Source organism: Adiantum capillus-veneris, chromosome 7, assembly GCF_014529385.1.
Source record: "Adiantum capillus-veneris isolate H3 chromosome 7, ASM1452938v2, whole genome shotgun sequence".
NCBI lineage: Eukaryota > Viridiplantae > Streptophyta > Polypodiopsida > Polypodiales > Pteridaceae > Adiantum > Adiantum capillus-veneris.
This window is the reverse complement of record NC_140937.1, coordinates 91816951-91831571: the sequence shown is the minus strand read 5'-3', so window position 1 is coordinate 91831571 and position 14621 is coordinate 91816951.

The following is a 14621-nucleotide window of genomic DNA, read 5'->3' as shown; positions in this document are numbered from 1 at the left end:
CAGTGTTGGCATGGCGTGCAACTGGACCACATCCCAGTGCATTCAATGCCTCCGCATCTGAGGCCCCGCCTGAAGTTGACCCATTGCCTCTTTCACTACCTACATCCCACCCCACATATGGTTCGTACCCTCTACCATTTGGAGGAGTTCCCCCACCATTTGGTGCACTACCCCCGTTGGCACAACGTTTGTTTCCTCCCGGTGAAGGAGTACGAGCGGAAGTGTGACGCGAGAGAGAGTGCGAGAAGAAGAGCACGATGATATGGTGAACTCGCTCTACTGTAATGTGTAGAGCATAGTGAGTTCTTATTAGGTTTTTACAAAAGAATATGTGTACATACCTGGCGGCCCGCCCACTTACTTGGGCGACCACATTGGGCTTTATACCCCAACAACCTCCCACTTAAAGTCCAATGTGGTACTTTAATTGTGAGAGAAGCTACGATACAAGCTAATATACAAGAGATGTAGAGAAGTGATGTACTACCCTACACCCAACTACTTGTGAAAATGCGCAAAGCTCTCTGAGGGAAGTCCTTTGGTAAGTAGATCAACAGGATTTTCTATGGTGTGAACTTTGACAAGCTGAAGTTGCTTATCCTCGAGCATTTCCCTGATGAAATGATACTTCACATCCACATGCTTTGTCTTTGAGTGATAAACTGGATTGCGAGCCAGTTGTATAGCACTTTGACTATCACAATATAACACGGGCATCTCTTCTTTGATTCCCAAATCTGTTACTAGTCGATTAAGCCAAATTGATTCTTTGCATGCCTCTGATGCTGCAACATATTCAGCCTCTATAGTAGACTGAGTAACACAATCTTGTAATCTAGAACTCCATGATATTGCTCCACCAGCCAATGTAAAGACATACCCTGACGTAGACCTTCGGTTGTCTAAGTCACCTGCATAAGCTGAGTCTGTAAAACCCTTTACACTTAGCTCCTGACTCCCATAGCATATACGCATACTCTTTGTAGCTTTCAGGTATCTCAATATTCCTTTCACTGCCTCCCAATGTTTCTTGCCTGGGTTTGACATGTATCGACTTACTACTCCCACTGCAAATGCAATGTCTGGGCGAGTAGCAATCATTGCATACATCAAACTACCCACTGCAGAAGCATATGGAATCTTATCCATTTCATCCTGTTCTTCCTCAGACACAGGACAATCTTGTTTGCTAAGTTTCACATATGGTGGCAATGGAACACTCAATGCCTTTCCCTTCTCCATATTGAAACGTTGCAAAACCTTGTCAATATACTCTGTTTGAGATAGCCAAATCAACTTCTTTGATCTGTCTATCTCAATACGCATACCAAGTATATGACTTGCCTCACCCATGTCTTTCATGTCAAACAATTTTGCCATCTTTGACTTCAAAGCTGAAATTTCTTCCAAGTGCTTTTCAGCAATCAACATGTCATCCACATACAAAATAAGGATTAGCCAACTGCCATCCTCAGCCTTCTTTGTATATAGACAGTGATCGAACTCACTACGTTTGTAGCCTTGAGAAAGCATAAACTTGTGGAACTTATGGTACCATGTCCTCGGTGATTGTTTTAAGCCATAAAGACTCTTTAACAACTGGCATACCAAATCTTCCTTGCCTTTCTCAACAAACCCTTATGGCTACTGCATGTAAATTTCCACATCTAAATCACCATGCAAGAACGTTGTCTTGACATCCATTTGGTGTAACACCAAATCTAATATGGCAACCAATGCAAGAAAGCATCTCAATGTAGTCATCTTGACCACCGGAGAAAAGACTTCATCAAAGTCAATGCCTTGTTCTTGCTTAAAGCCCTTGGCAACAAGCCTTGCTTTGTACTTTGGCTGACTATCATGAGCGGTGATTTTATACCTGTAAACCCATTTACAAGGTAGAGACTTTTTGCCCTGTGGCAATTTAACTAGCTTCCATGTCTGGTTTTTATGCAGAACTGTCATCTCTGACTGCATGGCCAATTGCCAATTCCCGGAGTCCTTCATTTGCACTGCTTCCTTGTAACATGAAGGCTCATTGCAATCAGTCAACATGACATAGTTCATAGATGGAACAAACCTATCAGGAGGTCGCATGATACGTCCAGATCTACGCAAAATAGGTGGCTCAGGCTTAGCCACAACCTGTGGTTCCACTCTATCCTGTCCTTGCTCCTCTTGAGCCCTGACATTTTGTCTTGCACGTGCAGGTCCATCTTCTTGGAAGACAACTCTTCTAATCTCCTCAACCCTTTCTGGTTTAGAATGATATTTGGCTTCATTAAAGTGAACATCATTGCTGCGGGATAATCTTTCTGGATTCGGGATCCCAAAGTCTGTACCCCATCTCACCAGAATTACCATAGCCTAGAAAGATGCACTTTCTACTTTTTGGCTCAAGTTTGTTCCTAAATTCCTTTGGAGCGTGAGTATATGCCTCACAGCCAAAGACTCTGAGATGCTTGTATGATGGCATTTTGCCTGACCATACCATCTCTGGCACTGAATCCTTCTACAAAACCTTGCTAGGAGATCTATTTATAAGATGAACAGCTGTTGATACAGCTTCAGCCCAAAACCCATTTGGCAGTTGTGCATTAGACAACATACTTCTGACCTTCTCTTGTATGGTCCTATTCATCCTCTCAGTAACACCATTTTGAGGAGGATTGTAAGGAGCAGTAAGTTCACATTTTATACCTTTTGACTCACAAAAGTCCTAAAAGGCCTTTGAAACATATTCTCCACCATTGTCAGTGCGTAAGCATTTAAGCTTCTTGCCACTCTGATTCTCCACAAGTGTCACAAACGTTTTGAAAACACTAAACGCTTCATCCTTGTGCTTGAGAAAGTAAACCCATACTTTCCTCGAGTAATCATCTATAAATGTCATAAAGTAAGAAGCTCCCCCTAGGGATAGGTTAGGGATAGGTCCACACAAATCACTACGAACAAGTGCCAACTGTGTATCTCTTCTATTGCTTCTATGCTTATATGGCTGCTGTGTTTGCTTACCATACAGACAATGTTCACAGAATTCAAAATCATTAAATGAAAAGCCAGGCAAATAACCAGAACGAGACAAGATTTCCATTCCCTTCTTGGACATATGTCCTAACCGACTATGCCACAAAGAAACGTTCGGCTGCTCGGTTACATTGATTACATTTTTAGAGACATTTGATACATAAATCATGTAAAGTCCTCCAGACTTTACTCCATGTGCTACCGTCATCGAACCCTTGGATATCTTCCACATGTTTTGTCCAAGAGTGGTGACGTAGCCAGCATCATCAAGTAAACCTGTGCTGATCAAGCTCTTTGTAATTGCGGGAACATGTCTCACATTCTTCAGCGTGAAAGAAGAGCCATTATGAAACTTCAATTGAACATCTCCAACACCTAAGATCTCACATGTCTGCCCATTGCCCAGCCGAACATGATCTTTAGTGGTCACATAAGAGGTAAACCACTCCTTGTTTGGAGACACATGAAGTGATGCCCCTGAGTCTATAATCCAGTCACTCAGTGCATTTCCATCAGATGCTGTAAGAAGAGCTGAGTCCATTGTATTCTTCAAGAAGTAGATGTCTCCTGACACTAGAATGTCATCCTCTGCAACAGTGTTTGTCACATTTATTTCTTGAATCTTCACTGAGGACTTGTTCTTCTCACCATGGTCTTCAGCTTTCTCTTTGCCTTTTTGCTGTTTTCCATTCTCTGCAGTCTCTTTTCATGTGGCTCTTCTTGCCACAATGGTAGCATTCTATGTCACTCTTGCCTTTAGCACTGCAAGACTTGCTACGAGACTGATTCCTCTTTCCACCTTTGTACTTTTCTTTGGTCCTTCCCCTGACAACTAAGGCTATTCCTTTGCCTTTGTCCATTGTCTTTCTATTGGTTTCTTCAGTAAGCAGACTTTCTTCTACACCTGCTATGTTCAAACCATCTGGAGGTGCATAATTACTCAAAGCTGTGCGAAAAGTGTCCCAACTTTCCGGCAATGTGATCAACAGGAACATAGCTCTAACAGGTTCATCAAACTTGACACCTTGAGCTGACAACTGACTGTAGATGGTGTTGAATTCATTTAGATGATTGGACATAGGGGTCCCTTCTTTCATCTTCAAGTCAACGAGCTTCTTAAGCCAGTATACCTGTGAAGCTGCACTCTGCTTCTCATAAAGATCACCCAGCTTTGTCCATGCTTGATAAGCTGACATCTCGTCTGCTACATTGAAGTAAACGCTTTCTGCCAAAGTCAGCATAATGGTAGAAAGTGCCAATTCATCCATTTTGCTCCATTCATCTTCGCCCATATCTTCTGGTTTTATCCCCTTGAGCTTTATAGGTTTTATCTGCTTCTTTTGTACCAACACGTGCCAAATCTGCTTCTTCCACAATGGGAAATTGGTTCCATCCAGCGTCTTGATATTGTAAAGAGCAGTTTCCTGTGATCCAGCCATAGCTACGCTTCACAGTAGTTTACTTTCGTGGGAAAAATTCGGCAGAGTTTCCCCTGTAAACTGACCTCTGAACCAATATCAACCTGTCAAATGAACCAAGGAAGCTTCAGATTCTGCATAAATTTCGACAGAGTCTCCTTTGTAAAATGGCTATGGTGTACTAAAAAACAGACCAAAAAATATCTCAAAAAACCATTGTCTCTCTAACACTGTAAGTTGTGGGTAAACCTGTCCTGCACCTGTACTGTATCTCACTGTCCTGTCACTGTCCTGTAAGCATAGACTGCGACAATGCCTCAACGGCAGTAAAGCAAAGATGCAATCCCAACTGTCTAACTCACAATCAATACATCCTAGCTGCCTATCTAAGGGTGCTCGAGGGATCGCTCCAAGACCTGTATCACCGAAAGGATCTCAACATTCGAGAATCCCCCAGCTCAATAAAACCTCACTCGACCCTCAACAAAGGCTGCAGTAAATCTGACAGTACATAGACTTCCCACAAAATCATACATCCACAAATTTCCCACTATATGCTGTAACCGTTGTGGCAGTTGTTTGTTGCGTGACTCACAGCCAGCAAACCCTCAACAGACATACATCATCTCTGACAATACATCCCATGTGGAAGTACCTGCAATGTCAGGATGAAATCTGGAATATCAAGCAGCAAACACAAGCTACCTGATGAACTAGTGGATGTCGCCTACAGTCTGTGTGTAGATGCGCATGTGTCGTATGTGACACGCCTCCAAGAACTGTGAGCCGTCCTTCGATGTGTAGAAAGCCACAAATCAGCACTCTAGGAGTGCCGATATCCTCAACACCTGCAGTCATAGGCCGAATCCCCAAATTTGCAGAGTCGGATCTGCACCCGCCGAGACCACGTGGTCGAAAATGGCCTGCGCAGAACTTTGTCGAAGCCGAACGGTGGCCGAGATGACCTCATAATGAAATTCTGAGAACACCTTGCCCTCGGGCTATCCCACAAGATTTGGGGCCGTGTCTTCGCCTGCCGAATCTCACTCCAATCTGAGCTGGTGACTCTAGCCTCCTGCAGTGCTGCCCCGAGCCTCGCTCTGAGCTCTGATATCAGTTGAAGGAGTACGAGCGGAAGTGTGATGCGAGAGAGAGTGCAAGAAGAAGAGCACGACGATACGGTGAACTCACTCTACTGTAATGTGTAGAGCATAGTGAGTTCTTATTAGGTTTTTACAAAAGAATATGTGTACATACCTGGCGGCCCACCCACTTACCTGGGCGACCACATTGGGCTTTATACCCCAACACCCAGAGCATATGCCACCCCCCCCCCCCCCCCCCTTCTTTCATGCACCTCACCCATGATGTATCCCCCCCATATGTATTTACTTTTGATGCAATGGAACACATAGATTTGGGGTTTGCTATATGAAATAGACCATAATTGTGTGTAAGGAACTAGTGTATTGAATGCATCCATGGTGGTTTTTGTTTGAATGTAAGTTGGCCATGAACCTACAATCAAATTTTAGTTGAAAAGAGAGAGAGAGAGAGAGAGAGAGAGAGAGAGAGAGAGAGAGAGAGAGAGAGAGAGAGAGAGAGTGACAGATAGAGGAAATAAAAAAGAGGGGAGAGAGAGAGAGAGAGAGAAAGAGTGACAGATTGAGGAAATAAAAAAGAGGGGGGAGAGAGAGAGAGAGAGAGGGGTAGATAAAGGATCTTTTGGGAATCCGCTCGCCCGATTCTTAAAAAGCGCTTGCTAGAATTGCTCGCCCAAAAATTGCGCCCAAGCCTACCCCTTGTATGGAGATGCTTTTTTTGAGTGGGAACATACCCTTGAAAGTCTTTTCGTTAGGCCACTTGGCTTGTTTTGGGTAGTGAGTAATTGCCTCTTGACGAGCCTCAAAGTGCTACACTCTCTCTTTCCCTCTCTGCACTGCAGAGGACATATGCCTAGGATTTCTCTTTTGCCACCCTCTTCATGCAAAAGACATAAGGCATCCCTATTACTTTGTTGAGGAATTTTTCTCCTTTGTAAGTAAGAAATGCATAGTCCTTGTTTACTGTTGTGGTTATAGCTTCAGGAAATGTTGAAGCTCTGACATTTAGATGCATTTGGCATCTTCTATCTTGTTGGGTACATTGGTTCTCACACACCTAGAAGAAAATTGAAGCTATGGAGTAATGACCGAATGTGGCTCCTCCTCATGGTAACATTCTTGACCTAATAGGGGTATTCTCCTCCATCATGGCTAGTCTTGTAATGGTATTTGGTGTTTCCCATTCACACTATGGACCCTACTTTGTCCTTATTCTTATAGGTCCACTTGGAGACTAGCATATGAGGGGATGGTTGGCATGGTTCGTTTCAAGGTGAAGGTTGTTCACCCTCACTTAGCCTAGGTGTTTTTTCTATAATTTTCTTTCTGAAATAGAGAGAGAGAGAGAGAGAGAGAGAGAGAGAGAGAGAGAGAGAGAGAGAGAGAGAGAGAGAGAGAGTGGTAAAAGAGATGGTGTTCATTCCCTCCAAGCAACATGGAGATAATTTCCCTACTTAAGGTGAAGGTTGTTCAGCCTCCCTTAGCCTTCATGTTTTTTTATAATTTCTTCCTGAAATATAGAGGGAGTGAGAGGTACAAGGAAGGTATGGTTGTCATTTTCTAACTATAGAAAGGTGCTTGAGATTGTTGTGGTTGTGCTTCCCTCCCAAGCAACATGATGATAATTGAGGAAGCTTCTTCTTCTCATGTTTTTTTCACTAAACATTGTTCACTGGTTTTTTGTATGAGAATAAATGAGGTTGAAGCTAATGAATAAAATTTCTTGCATAGTATCTTACTTGGCATTAAGCAAATGGTTATGGTTGTCTACTGATCTTTCCTCATTGAGTGGATCTACAAAGAGAAATACTTTTCTTTTAGAGTAGCTAATGGAAACTATTTTTTGGTTTTTTATTGCCTTCTGACTGTGGGTGTTGGCTCTGCCCCTTTTACCTCTTTAAGTTGCTTAGATAGTACATGGAGATCCACTCAATAGAAAGGAACATGCCCCTATTTCTGACTAAGATATGGCAATTATGATCTCCCTTCTTACACTTATGATAACTAAGGTGAAAATAGTTATCTTATATATGAGGTTTTGGATGATTCTTTGCAAACATAATCTGGCTAAATCTCTTGTGTAGTAAAATTCTCTTTTGTGTTTTCTAAGCCTCAAAAACCTCTAATACCATAATAGAGAACTAAAAAAAAAAAAACTTATTAGGTAATCCTTGATGGTAGCATGGGAGTATGGATAAACTTGAGTTGATCTATGTGATGAAAAGAGTACATGTCTTGTAAGATCAAAGACTCTCTTTCAATTGACATTATATGGTATTTACAAATATTGTACTAGCAGTGTAGGCATCTAATTCATCAATCCCTCGGGAGATAGTACCTACTTTGGTTGCTTCTGCGATCCTCTTTGAGGTCTTATGGTTTAGGTCTTGCATGATGTTTAGTACCCAAAATATGGCATATAGACCTAGGAGGATTGGCTCTCTATCTCTAATTGCAAGTCTTGGGTTCTAATTTACTTAGCTCCTGGAAGGATCTATAAGAAGGTTTCTACTTAAAAAAACAAAAGGACAATGGTGTTTTGATGAATTAGGATATTTACATTTAACTATTGATCCAGGTCTTTACATTGAATACATAGTTTTGGAAATAGGCAATGTTCACCATATTTGGCACACTTTCCTCATGTATAAAAACAAGAGGGGAGCTTGGTGCACTATAATTGATCCTAACTTCTGGTGATTTACTAGCACTAGATGTCTTTATATTGCTTTGGGATTTGACAATCTAGGTTTCTTTCTAAACCTCTCTGACTTGTCTAGCATGTACTCTTCTTTCCTGATTATTGTCACTTTCCCTAGCTTGGTTGTAATCACAGTTGTGACTCTGAAGCTATCTGGTAATGAGAGGTTCCTGTGTTGTGGTTTAGCCCTTTCCAAATGTTTTTTTCATGCAATTATATGAAATTGAAAATTTGGGGTGTCTTTTCTCCATCCTCAAAATGATAGGACTATTATGCTTACCTTGGTGATGTTTGATATACCATTCAGAGCGTGTCCTAAGATCTGGTCTGATTTGATATTACATGATGCTTTGGTTGATGCTTGTATTTATCAAAAACTTGGTTGAAGGCATATATCACCTTAAACAATTATTCACGTGTTTGAGTAAAAGGGCCCATGCGTGGTTCTTTTCAGCACAAAAAAAAAGATATATTATTTCCTTGTTGGGCTTCTTGTGCTTGAGAAAAGCTTTGGTTTTGATTTATTCTATACTGATTTAATTCCCTTTTGGGGTATTGTGATTAAGGATCTCCACTTAGAGCCTTTCATCTTTTAACTTTGGATATAAATGGATGTTCTTCAATCCTATATCTAACTTTTAATGCATAGGGCATTCTCATAGCACATTCACGCAACTTTTGACTTCTCATATGAGTTCATTTTCCTAACTTATTTTTGGTTTTTCTTGACTATAATGAATTAGCTAACCTTTTCTTTACTTTTTAACTCTGAATAGAGGTTTCTCTTTCTCAAACTTGTGTATTTTTTTTAAATACAATTGCCCGATTTGTTACCATGTATATGGTAGTGATGTATGTGAACATACATAAGATCGTCGGGGCACTTTTTTCCCTCACTAAGAGTTTTTTCCCCTTGCTTTGTATTTATGCCCATCACTCTAGGGCTTTCTTATCTTGTATTTGCACACCAAGTGATACATTATCCATTGTGTGCCTTTCTTATCTTGTGTTTGCACACCAAGTAATACATTATCCATTGTGTGCCTTTCTAAGTTGTGTGCATCCCTGCAATCCTAACTCCAACAAATGGTATCAAAGTAGGTTGCATCCAATGTTAGCAACTAAATCCACACTTTGGGTGAGCTTGGAGAGCTTAGTGGGCTCAAGATGTTGATTCAGACTCATTTTGGCCTTTGTTTCCAGGTATTGCACCTGTAATTTCTTCCTTTTGTGTAGAATTTCATCCAACGTAAATTATTGCTAACATGTCTTTAATAGTTTATCATGGATTGTGCTATATAGCATGTATAGATTCCCTTCAGTTTCTACTCAGTTTGAGCATTTTCTACATCACGTTTATTTTTTTACTATGGCTAAGAGCAATGATATTTTCAAGATGTTGTCTGCTAACAACAAATTGGATGGAGACAACTATCCATTATGGGCTTACATATTGTAGCATTCACTTGTTTCCAAGGGTGTATGGAACATTGTTAAAGGTTTTGATGTACACTCAGGTTTTGTGGATCCACGTTATGTGGAGGATGTTGTAGGTTGTAATAGTTTTGCTCCTATTGCTAGTGTTATTTTACCTACATCTAAAGAGGCTCATTGGGATAGTAGAGATGTGCAGGCACATGCATTACTTGTGTTACCTATCAAGCACACCTTTACTACTCACATTTATTCATCCAAAATAGAAAAACAGACTTGGGACATTCAAGTTGAATTATGTGCAGGTAACAATGAGGCAAAAATAGCATATCTGCATAAACAGCTAGAATTAAAGGTCATGCATGAGGAAGATGAAATGGATTTTTTCTTGCTAAAATCAAAGATATAAATGAGAAACTTCTTGTTGTAGGTGAAGTCGTTCTTGACCATTCACTTTGTGCAAACTGTCTTGGATGCATTAAAGGATACGTATTAGACATTTGCTTCTACTTCGAGGCTTGTTGCACAAGGCAATGATAATGTTGTTAAGTTTGATGTGTTGGTCACTATTCTAGTACAAGATTCTATGTCAAGAAAAAAAAAGGCTAAGAAACGTGATATTGATTAGGCTTTTGCTGCACAAAGAAGAGGTTGGTTGGGGGGGGGGGGGGGGGGGGGGGGGGGGGGGGGGGGGTTCACTATATAAAAAACCTATATATCACATGTGTTCAATGACTATTTATAAAATCCCTTATCTATGCAATTTTCACCATAAAGGGACACCTTTTCCTTTACAATCTGTAAAAAAATTTCAAGATCATTTTACACCCTTATGTATGTGGAAATGTGAGAAAATATAGAACAAAATAATCGCTAATGTTGAACCCACGTGATATACATTTTTTCATTGTAATGCTTCCCATAATAGTAATGCATTTGATAAATCTTCTTAGAGAGGAAATAAAATGTTGCATTGCAACTATTGCAAAGTTATTGATCATTTAATAAAGCAACATCCTAAGCTAAAGGCTATAGATGCACACAAGAAAGAAAGTGGATTATATGACCCTTCTATCCATGATGCATGCATGATTGAGGCTATAGATTCACATGTGTGATATTTCAATAGTGGAGCTACAAAGCACATTACATTTCATCATGACTTGTTTACTTCTCTTGATGAGGTTACCAATGGGAATATTGTCACTTGTGCCAACAACGCCTCTTATCCAATTCAAGGTGGTCAAAAAGATTGTACTCATTGCAATTATTGGCAGTTCCTTCACACTTTTTGATGTGAATGGGATCAATGAGAATCTATTGTTTGTTTCTACATTAGCAAGAATATGTAATACTAGTGGATGAGATGCATTATTTACTATCTTACTCTAGGTGACACTATTGTGGCATCAAATACCTTGTCTTGTGGGTTGTACAAGCTCTATTATTACGAAAAGTGTGTGGAAAAAATGCAAATGTAGTTATAGATTCTAAAGCTCAATTCTAATGGCAAATGTGTGGAAAACTTTGCAAATGCAATTACTTGTACATTTTGGGCATCTGAATTTTGCCAATTTGATGCTTTTGCACAAATATGATATGATTGCCTCATTGGCCTCTTTGGAGGCACTTTCTAAGCATCTTGTGAAGGCCGTGTTTTGGGAAAAATACAACATTCTTGATTTTTGAAAGATGGTTTAGTACAAGCTACTTGCACAAGTTGTAGCTTGTTCAAGTGATGTCTGCGACCCGATGTGCACTCCTTTTTTTAGTAATAATTTGTACTTCATGAATTTTATCGATGATTACTCATGTCACGCATGGGTATATCTGCTTAAGACTCAGTCTGAATTGTTTATGTGCTTCAAATAATTTTCGTTATTGATTGAAAATGTATCCGATTCTACTATGGGTACCCTCCATTTTGATTGAGGAGGGAGTGGAGTATATGTCAAAAGAATTTGATACTTTTTGACAAGTCATGGGATAAAACACATATGTATGGTGTCTTATACACCTCAAAAGAATGGTGTTGCTGAGAGGAAAAATAGGTCACTTATGGAGATGGTATGATGTATGGTCAAAATCCAAGCTTTGCCACATGCTTTTGACTAGAGGATGTCATGTGTGCTACCTACATCCTTAGTAGGTGTCCCACCAAAGCTTTGCAGTCTATGACTCCATACAAGGCATGGCATGATAAGAAGCCATGTACTTGCATGCTTCTGGTTGCTTGGCTTATGCTCTAGTGCCACAACAACAATCTGGGAAACTGGATGATAGGGTTGTCAAATGCATCTTTGTTGGTTATAGTGCTAAGAACAATGATTACATGCTACATCATCTGCAATAAAAGTATATCTTTACTTCTTAGGATTTTTTTTTTGTGTGGAAGATGTAGCTCAGCCCTTTTTGTCACGTACTAAAGATATAGATGTAAGCTTGCAAGAAACTTTTGATACCTTGTTGCCTCTTTTCAATGGTGGGAATACAAATGTAAATCCAAATGAGGCAAATATTCAGCCTAAACAGGTTTCAAGTGATATCATAGATCAACCTATTTTTGACGCAGATGTAAGTAATGCACTTGATGAGGACATGGTTGAAAATGAGAAAGCTAGAGGGATGCCAAAATGGCTGATACATACTTTGCATGATAGTAAATTGGATGCACCTTTGTCTAGCCGTACTCTTTGGGTTCTCATCATGCTTCTTGTGCATCAAATTGTTATGCTTTGGCGGTCTCAAGTATGTGCAACAATAATGAACCTCTTACATTTGATGAAGTACAAAATTCAGACAATTGGGTGTGGTTGGTATGCAAAATAAATATGTTGCACTTGTGAAGAACAATACTTGGTCTTTATGTAACTTGCCTCATGCAAGAAGACCATTGGTACAAAGTGGGTTCATAAGCTAAAATGTAAATTGGATGGTAGTATTGCATTGCTACGAGCCAAGGCTTGTTGTAAAACGTTATGCTCAACAAAATGGCTTTGATTATGAAGAAACTTTTGTTCCCACGTGTCGTATGACTACTATTCAAATCATTTGTGCATTGGAAACTTATTTTGGATGGGATGTACATCATTGGACAATATTAAAATTGTTTTCTTGAATGATGACTTGTATGAGGAAGTGTATGTAATGTAGCCTCGTGGTTTTGCCCAGAAAGGAAAGGAAAAAGTTTGCAAATGTAACAAATCATGGTTTAAAGAAATATTCTTGCGCTTGATATGAGAAAATAGATAATTATTTGATTGCACATGGCATTCAAAATAGACCAACTGAGAGCACTTTGTATGTAAAACTCCAAATGATGTATATCTTATCATCATTGTGTACATGGATGATTTACTGAGCACTGGTATTGATTTGAATGCCACATTTGAGACATTAGAATATGGCTTTTGCTTAATTATTTGGTCATTCAATTTAAGCAATGTGACAAGGGTATTCCATTATCTTAGACAAAGTATATGCAAACTTTGCTAAGCAGATTTGGACTTGATGATTGCAAATCGATTCCCACTCCTATCGAAACATGTTTGAAGTTAAGTCTACATGATGTTGGAGATCCTGTAGATATACCATCTACCAGATAGTGTTTGGTTGCCTCGTTTATGTATGCATCACAAGGCTAGATATTCAGTTTGTAGTCTCACAAGTGAACAAATTTATGCATAGTCGAAGGTCTAAGCATTTGGAGGCACTTAAGAGGATCTTTTGCTACTTGAGTGGCACTATATGTCTTTGGTTTTTTTTATCACGAGGAGGGATCATTGCCACAAGATTTACATACATTTTATGACTTGGAGTGGATTTTATGACTTGGAGTGGGCTGGTTGCTATAGCACATGAGTGTCCGTGAGTGGGTTTTGTTTCATGCTCGATTGTTCATGTATATCATGGTTGAGCAAAAAGCAACCTATTGTGGCCACCTTTAGTTGTGTACAAGCCAGATCTAGTTGAGAAAAAAAGCAACCTATTGTAGCCACCTCTAGTCGTGAGGCTGAGTAGAAGGAAACTACAATTTAGTGTGTGTGGCGCTCAGATGCCTTATAGTTGATTTGGGAGTTGGACATGAGTCTAGCACCTCATCTACATTGGCACAAAGCACATTGAAGTGCATTATCATATGTCAGAGAGAGACTTAGTTAGAGAGACCAGCCTAGCTTATGTATTGACACATAGAAACTTTGCAAATGTGTTCACAAAGGCATTGCATGGTGAGAAGTTTGAAGATTTTCACATCATTTATATGGTAGTGATGTGTGTGAACACAATTAGGTCTGCCAGGGTACTTTTTTCCCTCATTAGGAGGTTTTTTCCCCTGTGCTTCGTATGTATACCTATGACTCTAGAGCTTTCTTATCTTGTATATGCACACCAAGTAATACATTCTCCATTTTGTGCCTTGAGCTTCTTCTCCATCTCCAAGCTGTGTGTGCATTCCTACAACCCTAACTCCAACAAATATAGCTTTTAAATGTGGTCTCTTTTTTGTTTTCTTGTACCAAATAGGGTTTTCAGTCCTGGATTTGAATCTTTCTAAATAGGGTATGTATACCTAGAAATTGGTGGCTGCTTTACCTATTAAAGGATACTTACAGCTGTGTTGTCTTGAAACTTTTGTGACAAAACCTAGTTCTCTACTGTGTCTCACTAGTCCTATATAGATTTTTATGATGAGATGGTTTCAGGAGAAAGCACTTGTTGGACCTAAAAATGCTACTTTTTCTCAGTTGTGTATCTATTACTAAATGCTACAGTGTTATCTTCTTAGATTGTTGATAGATCTGAAATCTTTGTTGGTAGAGTCTATGACAAAATAAACCGATTTGTCTAGATATTTTAACTATGCTTAAAACAAAGATTGAATATAGGTGTGTATGCTAGGCTATGTATGCTCTATAATTATTAGAGGTTACTAAGAAG